An 18,459-nucleotide genomic window follows, 5' to 3' on the forward strand; every position below is an offset into this window, starting at 1 on the left:
CGCACTGTCCAAAAACTTCTTGAACTCCAGTGGGCTTGGTGCTGTGACCACTGCCCAGGGGAGCTTGTCCCAGTGCCCAACCACCCTCTGGGTGCAGAACCTTTCCCTAACACCCAGCCTGACCCTCCCCTGTCCCAGCTCCATGCCGTTCCCTCAGGTCCTGTCACTGTCCCCAGAGAGCAGAACTCAGCGCCTGCCCCTCCCCCCCCCTCGTGAGGGAGCTGCAGGCCGCCATGAGGCCTCCCCTCAGCCTGCTCTGCTCTGGGCTGAACAAACCAACGGACCTCAGCCGATCTTCATACACCTTCCTCTCTAGACCCTTCACCATCTTTGTATCCCTCCTTTGGACACTCTCTTAACAGTTCTATGTCCTTTTTGTACTGTGGTGCCCAGAACTGCACACAGTACTTGAGGTGAGGCTGCACCAGCGCAGAGCGGAGCAGGACAATCCCTTCCCTCGACCAGCTAGCAATGCCATGTTTAATGCACCCCAGAGTATGAGTGGCCCTCCTGGCTGCCAGGGCACGCTGCTGGCTCATGTTCAACTTGCCGTAAACCAGAATCCACAGATCTCTTTTTGTGGGGCTGCTCTCCAGCCTCTCACCCCCAAAACTGTACATACAGCCTGGGTTGCCCCATCCTAGGTACAGAATCCAGCACTTGCTCTTATTAAATTTTACATTGTTGGTGATTGCCCAGCCCTCTGATTTGTCAAGATCTCTCTGCAAGGCCTCTCCACCCTCAAGGGAGTCAACAGCTCCTTCCAGTTCAATGTCATCCACAAACTTACTTAGTATGCATTCAAGTCCTGCATCCAAATCCTTTATATAAAAACATTAAAGAATCATAGCTCGATTTTGGGGCCGTTTCTCCATATAACTTTCGACTTGGTTTATCGATTAGCTCATCACAAGTGCTTCCCAAATCATCTGCTCCCTATGAATTTCCATCAGGTGCCCATCTATCTGCCAGGAGGACAGATTAGTTGGTATCTGAAGCAAGCACTAGTATGTTTTGATCATTTTTCAGGGGTAGATGCCATCAACACCCCTAAATCACGTGTGGTTATGACACACTCACCAACTCAATTTTGCTGAATGAAGCACTCAAGTATCTGCAAGACTTTTTCTACCCCAAGGCAAATGCCACCCTGCCAAGTCACCAGGCCAGGCAGCGTTTGAAGTAATTGAACAAGTGACAGGATAAATTCTTGCACTGTTCAGCTGCCAGAGCAGAGAGCGAACTGAACTGACTGCTGCTACTGTTGGCCCAACCACACACACTGAATGGGAGTCTGAGCTGCATGGATAGAAATAGTATGCAATGAAGAAGATCCTTGTGTTTGAGAAGGAGGACTGAGGCACAAAACTTGTCTTCTGCAAACGCGGCTGAAAGCAACATAAAATGCCATTGAGTTATTCACTTTGACAGAAAACAAATAAACCCGTTTAAAGGGGGGTGGAAGGTATCTCTATTGCAAACCAAAATTAATTGCATGCGTGAAACAACAATAATCAATTCTGACCACAGACGTAAGTGCTATGGTTTTCCCAAAGTGTTTGAGCAGCCTAAAAGCATTTCCCTGTCTGCATACTTCAGAGCATCTGCTGAGTTCATCTGCACGTGCCATCCACCCCGGATGGCACTGCCACCAAAGCATCAGTTGGTCCCCTCCAGCAGGCTGCCACACACGCCACCTCCGGAAGACAGAGAATGTGCTGTCAGACCCACTGGGTTTGGTAGGCTTGTTTTTTAACATAATCATATTCATATGTGTCTAAGGAAGAAATGTTTATTGTGAACAACACTAGAACTTGTATCCCACGTGCACAGCTCCTTGAACAGAAGTTTTAAGAGTTGTGTGACTACCTTTTCTTAAACATTCTCTACAGAGTTTGGAGCAAGAAACAATTCTGGACGAACGTAAAACTGGTCTTTTTCAGCACCCAGCTATATATGAACAGCGATGAAAACAAGCTCTGGGAGAAAAAATACATTTCTTTTAGTTATTTTGGTATTTCTCCTTTTAATTAGTGTTTAAGATGTATAGAATAGATGCTGATTTTAATAAGCACCAACATACACGTGTTATACACTGCCATCATAACTTTAAAATTAGACAGAAAGGTGCCTATTGCTAAGGCTAAAACCAGTCCCGACTCTATAATTTATGCTCAAAATGCAAAGTTGGCATCAAACTTGGTCGTTATCACTAAAAAAAAATACTTTTAAATTAATTTCAAAAGCAGAGATTAATATTAAAGTATATTCCCTCTTAAATTGTCAGGCTGAATGCCAAGTATCAGGACTTCTAAAAATCTCTTCTTCTTCACTAAAAGGAGAATGGGAAATCTTTTGTTTTAGCTGCAGTATTTTTTCTGGAAATATACCACCTCTCTCCTTAAACCTAAACTGACAAAAAAGCACCTAAGTGTTAGCAGATCTTCAGGACAACTCCCCAGAAGGGTGCAACACAACCTTCAAACACAAAATGCCCCTGGCACGCCATGGCCATAGAAGAGCAGAGAGAAGAGGCACATAGCAAGCATCAGACTGCCTGCTGCCCCATGGGACAGCCCCACACTGCCATGACTTACTCCAGCTAAGCTGTCTTTTTTTTTTTTTTTTTCCCCAATCACACGTTTCCTTCTATAACCTTTCAGCAAAACTTCATTGTTCTTTTTTTTTTTTTAAAGTCTCTTTAAAGTACTCTTAAAAAAATGAATTAAAAAGGGAAAAAAAAAAAGAAAAAAAAAAAGAAGAAAATGGAAGGGGGGGGAAAAAGCGCTTTGTGAGCTGGAATGCTAAGCCATCTACTTACAGGCAGTTTCTGTGGGCTCGCTACATAGCTGCCAGATTCCCCGAAGATGAGAGTCATGTGAGGAGGCAGAGCATGGTTCAGGGGGCTCGAGCTAAGAAAACACAGCACCGTGCGCTGGGCTAATCCTGCACCTGTGGTGTGTTATTCGGCGGCAAAGAAATGCAGTCCAGGCTGCCTCTGCCTAATGCAGCTCAGCTGTTTTTCTCAGCACTCCCTTTGATTGTAAGCTGGCAAACAATGTTATTTCAACCAGGCACAAAGCAATATTCAGGCTGCATAGGATATGACAGTAGAAAGGTGAAAGAAAAAGAAAATCCTGGAATTACAAATAAAATAGAGACGTTGAGCAATACAGGATTTGTAACTATTTCCAGATGACTACAAGCAGGTTCCAAAGTTAGGATGTGAAATGCACACTGGTGCTCCCCTTTCGCTCCCCAGCTCCCTTTAAAGTGGGTCTGCCTGTGCCAGGGATACACCACAGTGGTTCTCATTTATCTAGCTCAACACAAGGTCTCCAGTCAGCTCAATCAAGAGAAGAGCTGATGGCTTTTAGACTTCTTGTGGTTTACCTTGTAGGCAAAATAAAAAATGCCACTGGAGAAGAGATGATGGTTTAATTAAAACAGATGGCAGGGATTTGCGCTCTCTCTCTTTTTTTTTTTTTTTTTTTTTTTTTTTTTTTTAAGAGAAGGGGCCACCAAAGAGGTCTTCAAGTCACTGCTAGGATACCTAGCTTTTGAGAGCGTGACACCAAAAAACGGTAGGAAACTTAACAATAACTATATGCAAAGAGAAGGAAAATCTGGTACCTTGCCGGAAAGACAGCAAATATTTAACTCCAAGGTGGAGGCATGATAGTCAAGAACAATCAATTATCCTGATATTTATAGGATAACCAATATTAAAAATACCCTGCAATTGTGGTCTGCAAATGTATTTAACAAAAAATATTATTTAAAAAGAAAACAATGGTCACAGGTTATTGATTTTTTCACATCTTGGGAAGAACTTAGTTAGATTTTAACTCTAACACAAGCAAAAATAATCTTGTAATATACATTTATTCCAGATAACAGTCATTTAGTACACAATACCTCCTTCATATAACACATAACATCTACCATTTCCAAGTTAGTATATAACTGTTGGAGCTGACTTATAGATACTGTTCCTTATCAGCTTTTTTTTTCTTTTTGATATTAAGCTGTAAACATGAGATGCTGCATTCACAATATGCTCATGGGATTTTCTACTTAAATGCTTTTCTCCACAAAATGATACTTTAATTTCCACTCCATTGTCATCTAATCTAATTCCAAGTTTGGAAACTACTAACAAAAATATGAGATATCTGAGCTTTTGAAAATTATGTATCCAATTTCTTGTTGGAAAGTTTATTGCTGTTGCTGCTTACCAGTGGGATTATTTCAAAAAAAAAAAAAAGTTTATTTTCTTTAGATAAAATATGTGTTTAGAAGAGTTATATTCCTCAGAGAAAATGTTCAAAACTAATCAGGAACTATCCAAATTTTCAATTGACTTTGTGCAGAAGGGCTCCCTTGTCAGGATGCTGAGTGAAAGCAGTACAATTCCTAGTGCAACAATCAAAGATAGGTATCCGGATATTCAATGTGATCTATAGAGGAGAAGGAAGAAACAAGACTTTATGCAACAAAAAATAAACCAAATACATTTCCTTTAATAATAATAATAATAATAATAATAATAATAGTGTGTGTATATATATATATAACCCTTGGAAATGCTCTATTTTCTTTTTTTTAAAACAGTCTTATCCACACTTTCTTCAAGCTATTCAATACTAACAGACTACTCTCTGCTATCAGAGGCGATGTTTGTATTTTAATTCCTCCATATCATTTGGTGTGTTCCAGCTGCATCCCTACTTTAGAGAACCACTGATATATGCTAACAAGATCATGTGCACCATGTGAAAGAGATAAATGACATACATTCCTCTGTCAAGGCAATGTCATGAGATGGGCTGGCTCAAAACTGCTTGAACTTCACGGTGGTGTTCCTAGCAGCCATCACACTCCTGTTCATCTCTCTGAGAGCATCCCATTTGTTGCCTTGTCTTCTTTTTTCATTTTTTTTTTTTTTTTAACTGTTACTGGGATGGCTGCATGCGAAGCAATGAGGAGGCCTCCCCTGCCTTTTGGCCTCTCCTACCGTCATTTCCATGCTTTCAGACTTCTCCTCCTAAAATGAGGATGCACACAGAATTACAACGAATTACAAAGCCAATTTGCTTTAAACTTCAGGAGGTTTATATATAATGTGGTAAGTCTAAAACAACCAAAATGATGCAAAACAGCCCTCCTCTCTCACCCCTACCCATGCTCCCCAGTGACATCTCATTTTACAGCTAGGGAATGAGGACCCAAAGGTCACAGGTTTATTCATCCGGTTAGCTCACAGCTCAGCTCAACTTCACATGTGAGCCCGGGCTTTCCAAGGGGAAAAGCTCTGCATTGTGTTGACTTTTGCTTCAGCTGCAGCCTGGAACAAGTCGGGAAGGGGAGGGGAGGGGAGGGGAGGGGAGGGGAGGGAAGGGAAGTCCAACCAGCAGCCCACACTCCTCAACTCCAAGAACCAGAGCCCAAGCTCAAATCATTTGAAAATGGATCAGTAAATCTCAAGACAAAGAAATTCAACGGCTTCTCCAAAGCTTCTACCAATGAGTGTGTGGAGGAACAAGGACTTACCTGCAGTTTTCCATATCCTAAGCAAGTGCCCTAACCCTATGTTATCCGCACACCTTTTCATATGAACATCCAAAACAAAGATCAAAACTTATTTTTAAAAAAAAAAAAAAAAGGTGAAAGATTGGAAAAACAATGAAATACATGAAAGCTGAAATATAATCGAGACTGATAAAAAAAAATCTTTAAGTAGGAACACCTTTCATATATAATTATTTTTCCAACTGGTCACCCACCTAAATGTTTACGTTTAATCAACTTTTGAAAGTGGTGGACTAGATGGCTGTGGAGACTAGAAACTAGGTATGGAGACTGATTTACAAGTCACCAGTTAAAATTCATCAGAAGTCAGGAAGAGCTGGCTGTTCAATTGCCTTTCTGAATCCAGAACATTGTCCTGGCTGAAATTCTTCAAGTAGACATCGACCTCTCACCACCTATATTTGTAATTTCCAGTAAATATCTTTCTTGCAAGTTGAAGAGCTGAGGTGAAAGATCGTATAGGGAAATTGGCAGAAGTATAGAAGACCATTTATGCTTGAGGCAATGAAGCATTGTTGCTTTGTTATTTAAATTTCATGGATAAACAGGCAACTTTTGTTCCAGAGGTAATAATAATATAGCATTTCTCGTGAGTGCTAAATCTACTCTTTTTTTTTTTTTTTTTCCTTTCTTTTCCCTCTCTTTTTTTCCCTGAAGCTTGCACTTAACCCTATTACAAAGGAAAGGCTACCACTCTACATTCAGGAACCATGCCAAAGTGCTTGTCAGGAAAAAAAAATATATATATATATATATATACATATATATATATATATATATATATATAAGGCATCTTACTTTCATTAATACATTAAAAATGTCATAAAAAAAACACAACTCCAGCACAAAATACAGTAATTGCCAGCTGCCTAATTATTTTCTCATCCTCTTTCAGCCCTCAACACAATGCCTCCTTTAGGCTCACTGCCAATGCCATTTAGAACATTAAAAATATCCCCAATATCTGCAGAGATTTTATGTGGCAAAATGTACTCTGATGGACAAAACTGAAGCAAATCTAAGAGCAAACTGATCCTATTTACTTTTAACGATGAGAGAAGCGAGACCACTGTGTGATGTAAACTTATCCGTGGGTTTGCATCTGTATTTGCAGAAGAACAGTTCAGAGATAGGAGGTTAGAGGTGGCTGAGGACAAATTTGGGTTCCCAATTAACACTAGCGAGCCATGAAAGCCTTGTCTGCTAGGCGCCATCACACACAAACTATCCTCCCACTGTACCGGGCCCTTGCTCTCTGCCGGGTTCAGTGTCTCCTTACTTGCTCAACAGTGTAAGCAGAGGGATCATTAGTTATGACTGGTAGAGTCTAGGAGATAATGTTGACTCTTATTTCAGGAACTATTAAGCTATAAACACTGCTCTGAAAGCCATTTATCTGCATTTGAAGATAAACAGAGAAGCTACTCAATTAACTAGATTGCAAGAAATAAGCTACAGATGCCAAAGTGAGTCACTTTTAAATTCCAAAAAGGAAAATGTGTGCATTTAATAAGCACAAATTTATACTGCAAAATTACTGACATGGAAGTTCATAAGCAGCATAGCTTAACCGTTCTGAAATGTCTGATAAAGGAACACAAATCAAAGTGTAATTACAAAACAGTTAATTCCAAGCAATGCAAATTACATGCACTTACAGTTTGCAAGTTACTACCAGAGATAACAGTTTTGAAGTATACCATTATAAAGTGGAAATCCTTGTAGAATGGTATTTAAATTTTATCTCCACATCATTACAATTTGAAAATGAGATGCTATCCCAGACCTTTGCAAGGAAGATAAATGCTGAACCTGTCATGCCTGAATCTGCACTTGCTAGGGAGAACATTCTTGCCCAGATAAGCAACAGAGTATGAAATTATTTTCCTGAGTCTTGCCAACTAACCCCCCCCCCCCTTTTTTTTTTTTTTTTACTGAGTACTATTTATCTATTTGTCAAATCTCTTTGAGATCTCTATGGTATTAATTTAAGAAAATTAAAAGAAAAAAAGCACCAAACCACTAAAAAGTGTAACCACAAAATAGTTTCCAATATCCTTTAAAGTATGCAAAATGCAAGGCATTCTACGTGTCGAGAAAAAGACGGTTGTTTTTTTTTTTTTTTTTGTCACAGCAATTAAAAACCTGATCTTTCCTTGTGCTTCCAGATGCCAGCGCCTTTCAAGGCAGCTTGGAGGTCAGCCTGGGGAACACGCAGGTGTGCAGTGTGTTGGCAGCTGAAAGCTTGCGAGGCTGCGCTGAAATCCTATCCCCCCCCCCTCCACATTCCTGCGGGCATTATAAACGCTCCCTGAAGGAATATTACCCTAATGCGGACTAATTTTCCGCAAACAACCCCAACCTCATTAAACCTCTTCTTTATCAGCATTGTTCAAAGCCATTTTTCTGGTAATATTGAACTCCCTTATGCCCATCTAAAGAGAAAAGAAACTCCTTTTATGTTCTATCTGGTATCGCTTCTCCTATTCAGGTCCACTGGCACTACACAATAGGTTCAATAAAAATATTCAATTTCATCATATGGTAGTAAAGACTACGACACAGAGATTAAGAGAGTTATGTTCCCATAAATATAGAGTAAAGGGACCATTCTCCAAGTAGGGTCTGATGGATTTATATGGGTGATCCCAGCTTGCAGGCAAGCCCAAATGAATTAGAAGGACAGTATTCCTAAAGCAGGTGTTCTCCTGGACTTGTGGTTCCTCATGCTCCTGAAATGACCTCATACCCTTCCCTAGACAAATCCTTCTGGCCTTCAGTGGGATCACACAGATTTAATTTTCTTAAGATGAATACCCACTGCCATTAAAATGATTTAAACATTTGAACGTGCTTTCATTTAGCTTTGTTGTAGAGCCAAAATAAGAACTAGCTTGCATGCTCGCATTCAGGTACAAAGAAAGAAAGAGGGAAAGAAAGCATAACACAGCAGCGAGGCTATGACATACAGAATGTGTATTCTCATCCCAAGGTGACAACTACCTAATTATGGGATCTCATCCCAGTTGCTCTGTAATGCAGCCTGCCCACCTGCAAATCACTGATGCAAACAATAATGTTCTTTTAAAAGTGTTTCTTGTTTGCAGATGAAAAGCGTTGTTGTTAAAGGATTGGCACAAGAATAGCATATAGACTCTCAGACTCTTCCCCTGCTCCATCCAGATTGTCTTGAATGGCCTGAAACTCCGCATACAGCACAGGATAACAAAATACAGAAAGGAGACAGAGCCAGAGGATATCTGCCTATTGTAACCACACAGTCCTGAAATGATAAAACCAGTTGTACCTTAAATTGCTCGCTCTGAGGAAAACAGTAGACAAAACAGCATTTTATTTTCCATTGATTCTTCTGCCTGCTGTTCAACAAAGAAGAACCCAAGAGTAATTGCCAGGAATAAGGGCATTGGGAAAAAGGACAGGCAAAAGCACAGGGAGAAGGCAAGCCATGCATCCACACTCTTTGGCCAGTTCACTGCAAGTCAGTGGAGATTCTTCTGAAGGAAGCAAAACTATAAATAAATAAGCCACGAGGGCTCCAAATCAGAGGAACAAAGAGTTAGTTACACTGAAACAATCACTGGGAAAATGAAATATTTGAAATATTGAAAATATTTAATATTAGAAATATTGCTACTATATGATATAATAAAGTCAGTATATGCAATGCAAGTATGAAAGCCATGGTCCTCATAACCACTGCTCACATGTGCACAGTGAACAGAAATCTGTGGTATAACACTGTTATCATATGCATCTAACTCTATAAAAGACATATTAAGTAACTTCTTAAATGAAAATCGCTGTTTATCAACAGACTTGTGAAACAAGCCAAAGCAATAACCACATCTAGGATAGCCCTAAGCAAAAATTCAGCCACTCCATCCTCCAGACAGCTCAATTACGGACAGTACTGGGGAGAAGCCACTTGCAATATTGTGTATTTCATGTGTGCTGATATCCATGTGGTACCAGCCAGAAAGACTCCTCATGCCCTCTTTACCACTCTGAAAAGGAAAATACGTGGGTCATATTTTACACCATTTAAAAATAAAAGCATTTCCCATAATTAGGGGGTTGGAATAGATGACCTGTAAGGTTCCTTCCAACCCAAAATGTTCTATGATTCTATAATTTACTGTTCTCTTCTTCAGATTACTGTCTTTTTCATATTTTAAGTTCCTGCTTTCCCTCAGCCTCCTTTGCTCCAGAATGTTTTAAGCACTTTTTCCTTTTTCTCTGTCCCTTTTTTTTTAAATATATATATATATACATATTTGTTTGGATACTTTTTCTTCATTGAGTTTTCTTTTAAATAAATCAAGTAAGTTTCTTTGCAACAGCTTATTTCCCCTCCATCAGCTTACATTTTCCTAGTCTGTTTCTTTCTCACCTGCTTTTCGTCTCTTTTCTTCTATATCCTCATCACTCTTCCAGCCCTTCACTCCTCTCGCTTTCCTTGTACAAGCTCGCTGATCTTTTCCCCCTTTCTCTCACTTATTTTCTCACCACTTCCTTAAATATGTATGTCAAAACCATCTGAACCCCACTCGTTTCTCAGTCTTTGTTGCCCTGCCTGACTTTCATTACCCATTTAAAAGCACATGCAATACGGACCATGAATTATACTTAAATTATGCCATATTAAGTATACCACGTCGGTATGTAGGAAACCATAATATTTACCTCTTTGGAGGGAATGTCTTGCATGGATGAGTTAGTCAGAATCACAGTTTGTACATCCGTCTGTGTGCAATACTAGTGGACTTAAGTAACTGCTAGCTAATCCCCACAGTTGTGACTGTCTGACACAATGCATTTCAACAGCATTCAGCAGTAACTCAAAACATCATTAAAATCTTAGCTGACTGTATTGTGGAGAAAAAAGTGTTGGACTCCCACTAAGTAAGACTCAGCCTGCATTTTTTGTGCAGCTATCCCTTCCTTACAAGAGAGGAAAGCAGCTTGTATACACTTTTCATAGAAGACAGAAGCAGGAGAACACAGGCTGCGTTCTACGGATTTCGGCTGAGATCCAATCTGAAGTTTACTGAGCTTCCATTAGCCCACTAAAATTTAATTAGAAGCCTTGACCTCAATGAAAGCCAATGAGAAGTTGCAACTAATGCCAAACTACAATAGCATGGGTCCTCACATGAAATTAAAAGACAGTGGCTGTCCACAGATATGAAATAAATAATCAAAATTAGATTATTCTTTCCCTTTTCTTCTTTTTAGCTATTTTAAAAAGATGGAAATTGTCATCCAGATGAATTTTCATTTCTTTAAGGTCCACTCAATCTCTAAAAATAATCCAAGTCATAAGAACAAGGGGCCTGTAGCAAATATGTGTTTCAAGCTGAGATGCTGTGTAATTTCACAGAGAAAGAAAAATATTTTCACAAGCTTTCAACGTTTCATTTGTATAAAATAGTTTATTTTATAGCTAGGTAAAGATGTAAAACTAAACTTCTTCATTACTGTAATGTACTGTAAGTCACTATAAACATTGTTAACATAACTAAATGCATGAATTGTACAACAATTTCCATCTGAATATATAAGGGAGTAGATGCCAAATATAGGGTAAAATAATATAATAACAAGTCAGCTTTCTTCTATAAAATAGCAGAATTCTTAAAGAATGTGTTGGTGGTCAAATCTCTGACAAATAAGAGGTTGTTTCCATGCTACACAGCCTGATCATTGGTCTGGTCAATCTTTACTAAGGAACAAGAAAATCTATTTGGATATTCTGTAAATATGCACAGGGAGTATTATTTTCCTATAAAGTCATCTGAAATTACTCACTACCAGCTTGTATTTCTTATTGCTGCTCATTTAATGCAGCAGTGCTAAATGAATTCCCTACTCAACTCTGCAGTAGAGGAACGATTTTCTAAAGCCCCTTCCTGGGTGGGGACCCTACTGGGTCAACCAACCAGCATCAGCGAGCTGCAGCCAGGCAGAAAATGAAAAGGAAAAAACAAGTTTTTAAGGATGAATGTGATCACTATATAAATTCACTCACATTCACACATGTAATAATTTGTATTTCTACACTAGTCTTCTTTCCAAAGTAGCTTCCCCTTAGACTGAAGGTGGTAGACACAAGTGCCACCTATGTGTGCTAATGAAACAGTCTCACCTCCATGCCCAAGCTGGAGAAAAAAAAAAAAAAAAAAAAAAAAAAACAAGTTGATCAGCCTCTGCACAGAATATACATTTTTTACCTTCAGTTATCAGTGTGTCCAAGGAAACTAAATTAAAAGATTTAGACATGCATTCAGCAGAAAATCAATGTGAACATTAAAATGTTGCTAAATGCGGTATCAGAAAATACATTAGTTTTAACAGCTTTCTTCTGTAAAATATACCATAGTTAGATTATAAGTAATTAACTAATCTGACTCAAAAATTATTTCCTTAGAATATTCCACTTACAGATCCTTATATCTGCAACGCCTACTTTGTTCACAGACACAAATTACACATAAAACAGACGGCAGAAAAACAAGAATGCCAGTCGGAAATTCGGCTGAAATTATGACTAATGTTTGCCAAATTGATAGTGAGCTACGGCTGTAGGATCCTATTTAGGAACTGAGCTCTGAGGCATGCTCTTCATCTGCCCAGTTGTAGCAAGAAAAATAAGAGGCAGTATTGTTGGGGAAAACATCATATAAACTCTGTTAGCTTTATCTTAGAAGTCAACTTAAAATTGTAGTTTAAAAAACCTGACTCTTAGCAGGAGTAAAATGTGAACCTCAACATCAAGCCAACACTACACAAGCAAGAATGAGGCTTGTAATACTTATTTGACAGAATAAGGTTAAGATATTTATGTTCAAAACAGTCTAGAATGTACTCCAAGAGAAAAAAAAAAAAAAAAGGTATAATCAACTACATATTTTTGTTATCCAGCACCAGAATTTCTTCTATGAACATAAATGACATAAATCAACAAAGCCTGGAAGGTATACTTAAAGAAAGGGCATCAGATATCCATTTTAAATTATCCAAAACAAGAATAGTTAAATACAAAAATAACTGAATTAGCACTTTATAATTTATTCTACATCCTGCCTGCTGCAGTTTCAGTAGGATGTGATACATTCGGCATAAAACACACACACACACACACTTCTTCAGTTTTATCCTCAACAGCACAGTCAATTAAGTTATTAAATTGAGCTGATTAAATTCCAAAGCTGATTATGTTTCAGGAGAGAAATCAGTGATTTCTGCAAACTGTTTGTACATGATCTTAAATCTTCACCCCTTTAAAAACCCTGAATCTAGATAACAAAATTCTGGCTTTGCACTGTTAGTTTTGCCACCACCACCTCGGGCCAGGATTTCAAGGCAAGATCTTGCACACACACAATTTCCGTTGCTTTCTCTCCATCAGTTAGAGAAAGTCAATTAAAAAAATATGTATTGAAGTAGTAGTAGATTGTTTCTCACCTAATCCTTAGCTCACACTGAAAATAAACTGAGTTATGCTGTTAAAATTGAAGGTGAAACAAAGTCCGGAATGCACTGTAATGGATTTGCAGGGTCCTCTTTTGGTTTTTTCATTCATTATCAAATGAGAAATATTGGGGAGACTTGGGAAGAAGTCAAAATCCTTGACTTTAAAACCTCACACCCATTTCATAAGAGATTATTAGGAACAATAGCGTTCTACATCATATTGCTAATTCCCTTCACTAGTAAAAAATGTTTTCAGGTTTAGCAATAATATTGACCAAGTGTTTTAAGACCACTTTTTCCATTCCCTGCAAAATTGTGCCCTCTGAGCACTCTCAGGAGCTTTTGTTTCTGCCAAAGGCAGATTCAGTTTCTGCCCATAATAGTGGTGGCAAAATGGAGCTCAGCACACTTCTAGCAAGGACCACATGCACTTTGTATAGATCATTCTATTAGAATAGCTCAGACCAAAATACTGCCAAATTAAAAGTGAAAAAAAGCATGCTTTTCAGACATGCTTACAAGAAACCAGCACAATCAAGTTACTCTGCCTGCATGTTCTATTTCTTATGCAAATCCAGAAAAGTCCAGCAAAACAGATTCGTTCTCTGATTTTTTGTATGCTTCCTTCAGAGACCTTTTAAACTACGTGAACAAGAAAAAAAGCCACACACTGAAAAACTCCTTTTTAACCAATGTACCACAGGCCAAACATCTCCCAGAGATACTGGGGAGAACTGAGGAGAATTATTTACAAAACAGACGCATTAGAAAATTTGCCTTAAATGACTGTAAATCTTGACCCCTTTAAAAACCCTGAAGCTAGATAACAAAATCCTGGCTTTACACTGTTAGTTTTGCCATCAGCTCCTAGGGTTGGGATTTCAAGGCAAGATGTTGGACACACAGAATTCCCATCTTTTCCTCATCACCCCAAAGAATTTGCCTCTCCTCATTTTTCTTTGCATGGATATGCTATCCATTGCTTAGTTTGCCCTACAGCAAATGTTGATCATCCTGCTGGTGTTCCCTTTTCAACCATGACACCCTTCTGAGGTGAAGGGCAACTCAATATTCCTTCAACAGAGGATCTTCACCCAACACTCTCAAGTCACGTTATGGGACTGACTGTCTGACAGGTGGGAAGGGCAGCCTTTCCTCAATCAAGCTAGCTCAGAGATTTTAAGAGACTGACACTTAGCTTCATCTAAATGAAAGCTTTCCAGGGGTTCATTCAAGGAGAAGAGATGGAACACAATGCACTCAAGCAATTAGCCATGCTTATGAACATCTAAAACCCTGGCAATTAGGATATGGACAATGGGCTCCACTTCCATACAACCGTGACCCCCAACTATGGAGCTCTTCTTTCCAGAAGCAACTCCTCTTTCCAAATTCCTCAGCCAGCAGGCATGAGCAGGTGTTATCCCTGTGTCGTATAACCCCCCAAAATGTTCTTTGCCATTCGTTGAGGGACCTCTTCATCTTCCATTTCCAAACCACATGGGTTGGGACTTACCTAGACTGTAAGGATTATTAAATAAAAAAATGGAAATCTAAATGTAAATAAGCCCCAAAGATCAGATTTATATCTAATTTAAACTGTAAACAAAGCAGAACTGGAAGTTTGAGGATTTAGGGTAGGGTCCCTCTCCTCTTCTTTGAGCTGCCAAAGCCTAGTCACCTAACTCTTCTCCCCTTGTAACTCAGACTCTTACTTTACATAAAAACAATCATTAACTGGACTTCTAAACATCTAAATATTTCTAAAGCATCTTTCTTCCCCTTTGATGCTGGATAGACAGCTATCACATAGGCAGGAAAGGACAGATGACATATACTGTACTCCCACGGCTTGGATATACAATTCACTTTTTATATTTTACAGTGCATAAAAATAGGAATCACAAGCAAATGACTCCTTTCCTGCTTGTACTTTGCAGAGAAAAATGGGACACGGTATCTGAAATTCCTGATGCCCAATATGGATGCTCTTTGGCCGGGCCAGGCCTCAGCCGGCTGCTTGCTGGGGCATTGGTAGAAACCAACTTTCACCAGAAGGAGTAGTTGAAGGCATGGCCTCTCCATTGCACCAGAAATCCCTCCTCCTGTTCCCAAGATGCATATTTCGGGCCATGGCAGATTGCCTCGTTTCAACTAGCAGCCCCGTGACACAACCCAGAGGCTGAAGGAGATGTAAACTATTTACCCTGCCACCTCACACGTTATTTTTGCAGGCCGGCCGCCCTGGGCCACGTTTGTTTATAACGCCAGTGCTCCCTGCTCCCGCGGGGCGCTCAGTAACGGAGACTCCAGGGAATTTCTATCTGGGGGAAGGCACTAAGTGATTTGGGTTTCTGGCCTAGAAGAAGCTTTGTTTAACTTGAAAATAGTTTGGAGAAGTAGCGCAGCAAGTGGGTTTTCCCCCGGAGAGTTTGGTGTTGCAAATGACACTGTAATGTGACTAGGAGGAAAAAACACAGATACAGAGTTTGTGTGGAAATATATATAAATAAAACACAAGCCCGAACTTGAGGATGAAAGCAGTAGGAATTTTCAAATTTGGTGGCTAAACAGAAAAGAAATATTGAAAATAAGCTTAAATAAGCTTTGGAAGTTTCTGCCAGTCATTTCCCGGAGAAACTGCCAATGTCACCTTGAATGCCTATTGTTCAGCCCAGAAACAAAGGATTTTGTTCCTTTTCTAAAGTATTTACTGCTTCTTGAAATCACTATTTTTGCTTTTGTTGCTTAGAGCTTGGTCAATGTTTACACAGAAATGTTACTTTGAAATAGAAGTATTTACATTTCACTGAGAACTATTTGTACAATTTTTCAAAAAATCTGCTTTTGTTTAGTTGAAGCTAGTCCTCAAATGTAACTCAAATTTATGAATACCTTGGGCTTAAAAACAAATATTTTTCTGCTGATCTGCACTGTTTTGAAGTTGTTTTTTTTTTTTTTTTTTTAATTGTCTTGACTCTTTCAATCAGCTCTAGCAACCAAACCACTTTCCAGACTTCTAGGAAGCAAACTAAGGACAATGATGTTAATTAAGAATTTCCTATTGTAGCTGTAAATTTTAATAGGATGTTAAGGTCAAGCATTAGACTGAAAAGAAATATAAGTTAAAGCTAAATAAAAGTGCCTTTTTTTCAAAGGTAGAAATGCTGGGGGATCAGCACTTAGAAAATTCACAGGAAGTCCCTATAGACACTTGTTGCCATAATAATGAGATACTGACTTAAGTATCTACAGAGTTATGAGAAAAAATAAAACCAGCCCCATTTAGATGTGCAAATTAAGTGACATAATGAGCCCCATTTAAAACACATCATTGATCCTCCATCCTCTCTGTGCTCAAGACTTCATCAGACACCTCTATTTTGCACAAGCTGCATCTCACCAAGATACCAAGAAACAAGGACTTCAGTCGCAGCTGAGGCCAGCCCTGCTGGATCAAAAGTTTCACAGAGGGGACGCTATTTCCCAGCACAACACAGAAAAGCAGTATTTTAAGAGGGAGGAAAGTACTCTCTCAGAGCAATCCTTCTGTAGCAAACCCTGCATTCAAGCACTCCATTCTTTCCAAAACGTCCTCTGATGCAAAGACTGAATGAAACACACAAACTTTGCAGGGCATTTCGTACTTCGATTAGCACAGTGCTGCTTGGGATTTATATTGAAATTTTATACCCAAAGACGCACCACAGCCTTTCAAACTCTGAGCAGCTCTGTGTGCAAAGCGGCTACGAGCTAATAAATTCTGCATTTGCTAGTAAAACAGCTATTTTCTTTAGCTTCAAATATCAGACAAATGTAACATTACATCCCTGGGGGTGTTTAAGGAAAGGTTGGACGTGGTGCTTAGGGACGTGGTTTAGTGGGTGACATTGGTTGTAGGGGGGTGGTTGGACCAGATGACCTTGAAGGTCTTTTCCAACCTTTATGACTATATAATCAGTTAAACAGTCCTGATGCATGAAGTCTCCAGTAGTCTACATGGCAGCCATAGGAAAAGCTTTCCAGGTCTGCCAGCATGCCTCATTCCCAGTTTGGACTTCTAAGGGTAACTTTAGCTTGTTTCCCATAGCACACTACTGCTAGCAACTCCTTAGCACTCCTTTTCTGTCTCCCAGTTCTCAGCCTACCTGGAAAGGTCACTATTTAAGTCAATGCAAATTACTTTTCCATTAAAATTTTCACAGTATTAAATATCTTTTTAAGATTAAAATGTATTAGAAGTTCTGCATTTGTTTATATTTTTCAACATTTAGTATTCAAAATGTCAGTGTTATACTGCTTTCTCTGTGATGTTTTCCTCTTAATACAGAAAAATATTTAGATAGAGAACATATAAAGTCTATGGAGCAAATCTTAAATAATTGCTACTGACTGCCATTACTAGTGCTGCAAGGAAACCTAAAGGAATTTATAGGTTTACTTTGAACAGTTTAATATATTATTTTTCATAAACCCTTACTTCTGAAAATGGAACCAAATTATGAAAGTGTCTATATTCTCCAAAGAGATCTGCATTTTGCATTACTATATTCTGCTAGGATAAGAACACATGGATGTCATTCCCCACAGAATAAGAAGACTGAAGCAAATCTGAGCAGAAGTGGAGTTAAACTTTGTCAAAAAACATCCGCAAAGAACACCTCTTCATTCATCAGCTCAGACGTTAACCCTCATTTATATAACATTAAATAAAAGTTACAACCTGGAAATGGGGGGTTGTAGGTATAATGCTCATTGTAATAGCATTACAGATAAAACTGGCTCACACTGACAGTGTTTCCCCTTTTGAAAAATAATTCTGCCTGTACTTCAACTTCTTGTTGCCAATGACCTGGGCTGTGAAAAACAGCAGTAAAGGAGCAGAAAAAAAATGGCTCTGGCTTTCTTTTTGGGGTTAGTTTCAGATGTTTGGCAGTGGAATTTACTTCCATGCTCTGTAGATCAGAGGCAAAATTGCTATTTGATTTCTTTCTTCTCTACCTCCTCCCTGTCACCCAGGAGTTCACCTTTATTCAATAACAGAAGGAAAGATGGACTGGGGGGGGCAGAAATCAGCTCAGTCAAAACTCTGTCTTTTGTTTCTCAAGACACACCAGGATTATTTGTGTTTGAGGACAGAACGCTGCACTTTGTTGGGATGCTGTATAAAAAAAAAAAAAAAAAAAAAAATCAAATCTGATGATTTCAAAAAGTTTAAACAAAAGATCATTTGGGGTGGGAAACTTCTGCGTCTGATCAATTGAGCTGTCAATTGTTGTGCATGTCTCTGTTGTATTTTTAAAACAGGCCTCCAGTTCCCATCTCAGTCCCTTTTGCTCTGACAGAAGTGCAGCCTTCAAGTCAAAAACTTTT

At 39.0% G+C, this 18,459-nt stretch overlaps 1 protein-coding gene across 7 annotated transcripts in view; it reads right to left on the bottom strand.

Moving 5' to 3' along the window:
* Positions 1-18,459, bottom strand: part of BMPR1B (bone morphogenetic protein receptor type 1B) — a 257,437-nt gene that overhangs the window by 41,522 nt on the left and 197,456 nt on the right. The window contains exon 1 of one of the 7 annotated variants that reach the window (XM_040555615.1): positions 2,822-3,122. The exons of 5 other annotated variants lie outside the window; for them this stretch is intronic. The gene's annotated coding sequence lies outside the window, so the exon portion shown is untranslated. Of the gene's footprint in view, positions 1-2,821; positions 3,123-18,459 lie in introns of those variants that run through there. One more of the 7 variants, XM_040555618.1, reaches the window with a different exon arrangement.

The sequence above is a fragment of the Cygnus olor genome, chromosome 4 (assembly GCF_009769625.2).
Source record: "Cygnus olor isolate bCygOlo1 chromosome 4, bCygOlo1.pri.v2, whole genome shotgun sequence".
In the NCBI taxonomy this organism is placed as follows: domain Eukaryota; kingdom Metazoa; phylum Chordata; class Aves; order Anseriformes; family Anatidae; genus Cygnus; species Cygnus olor.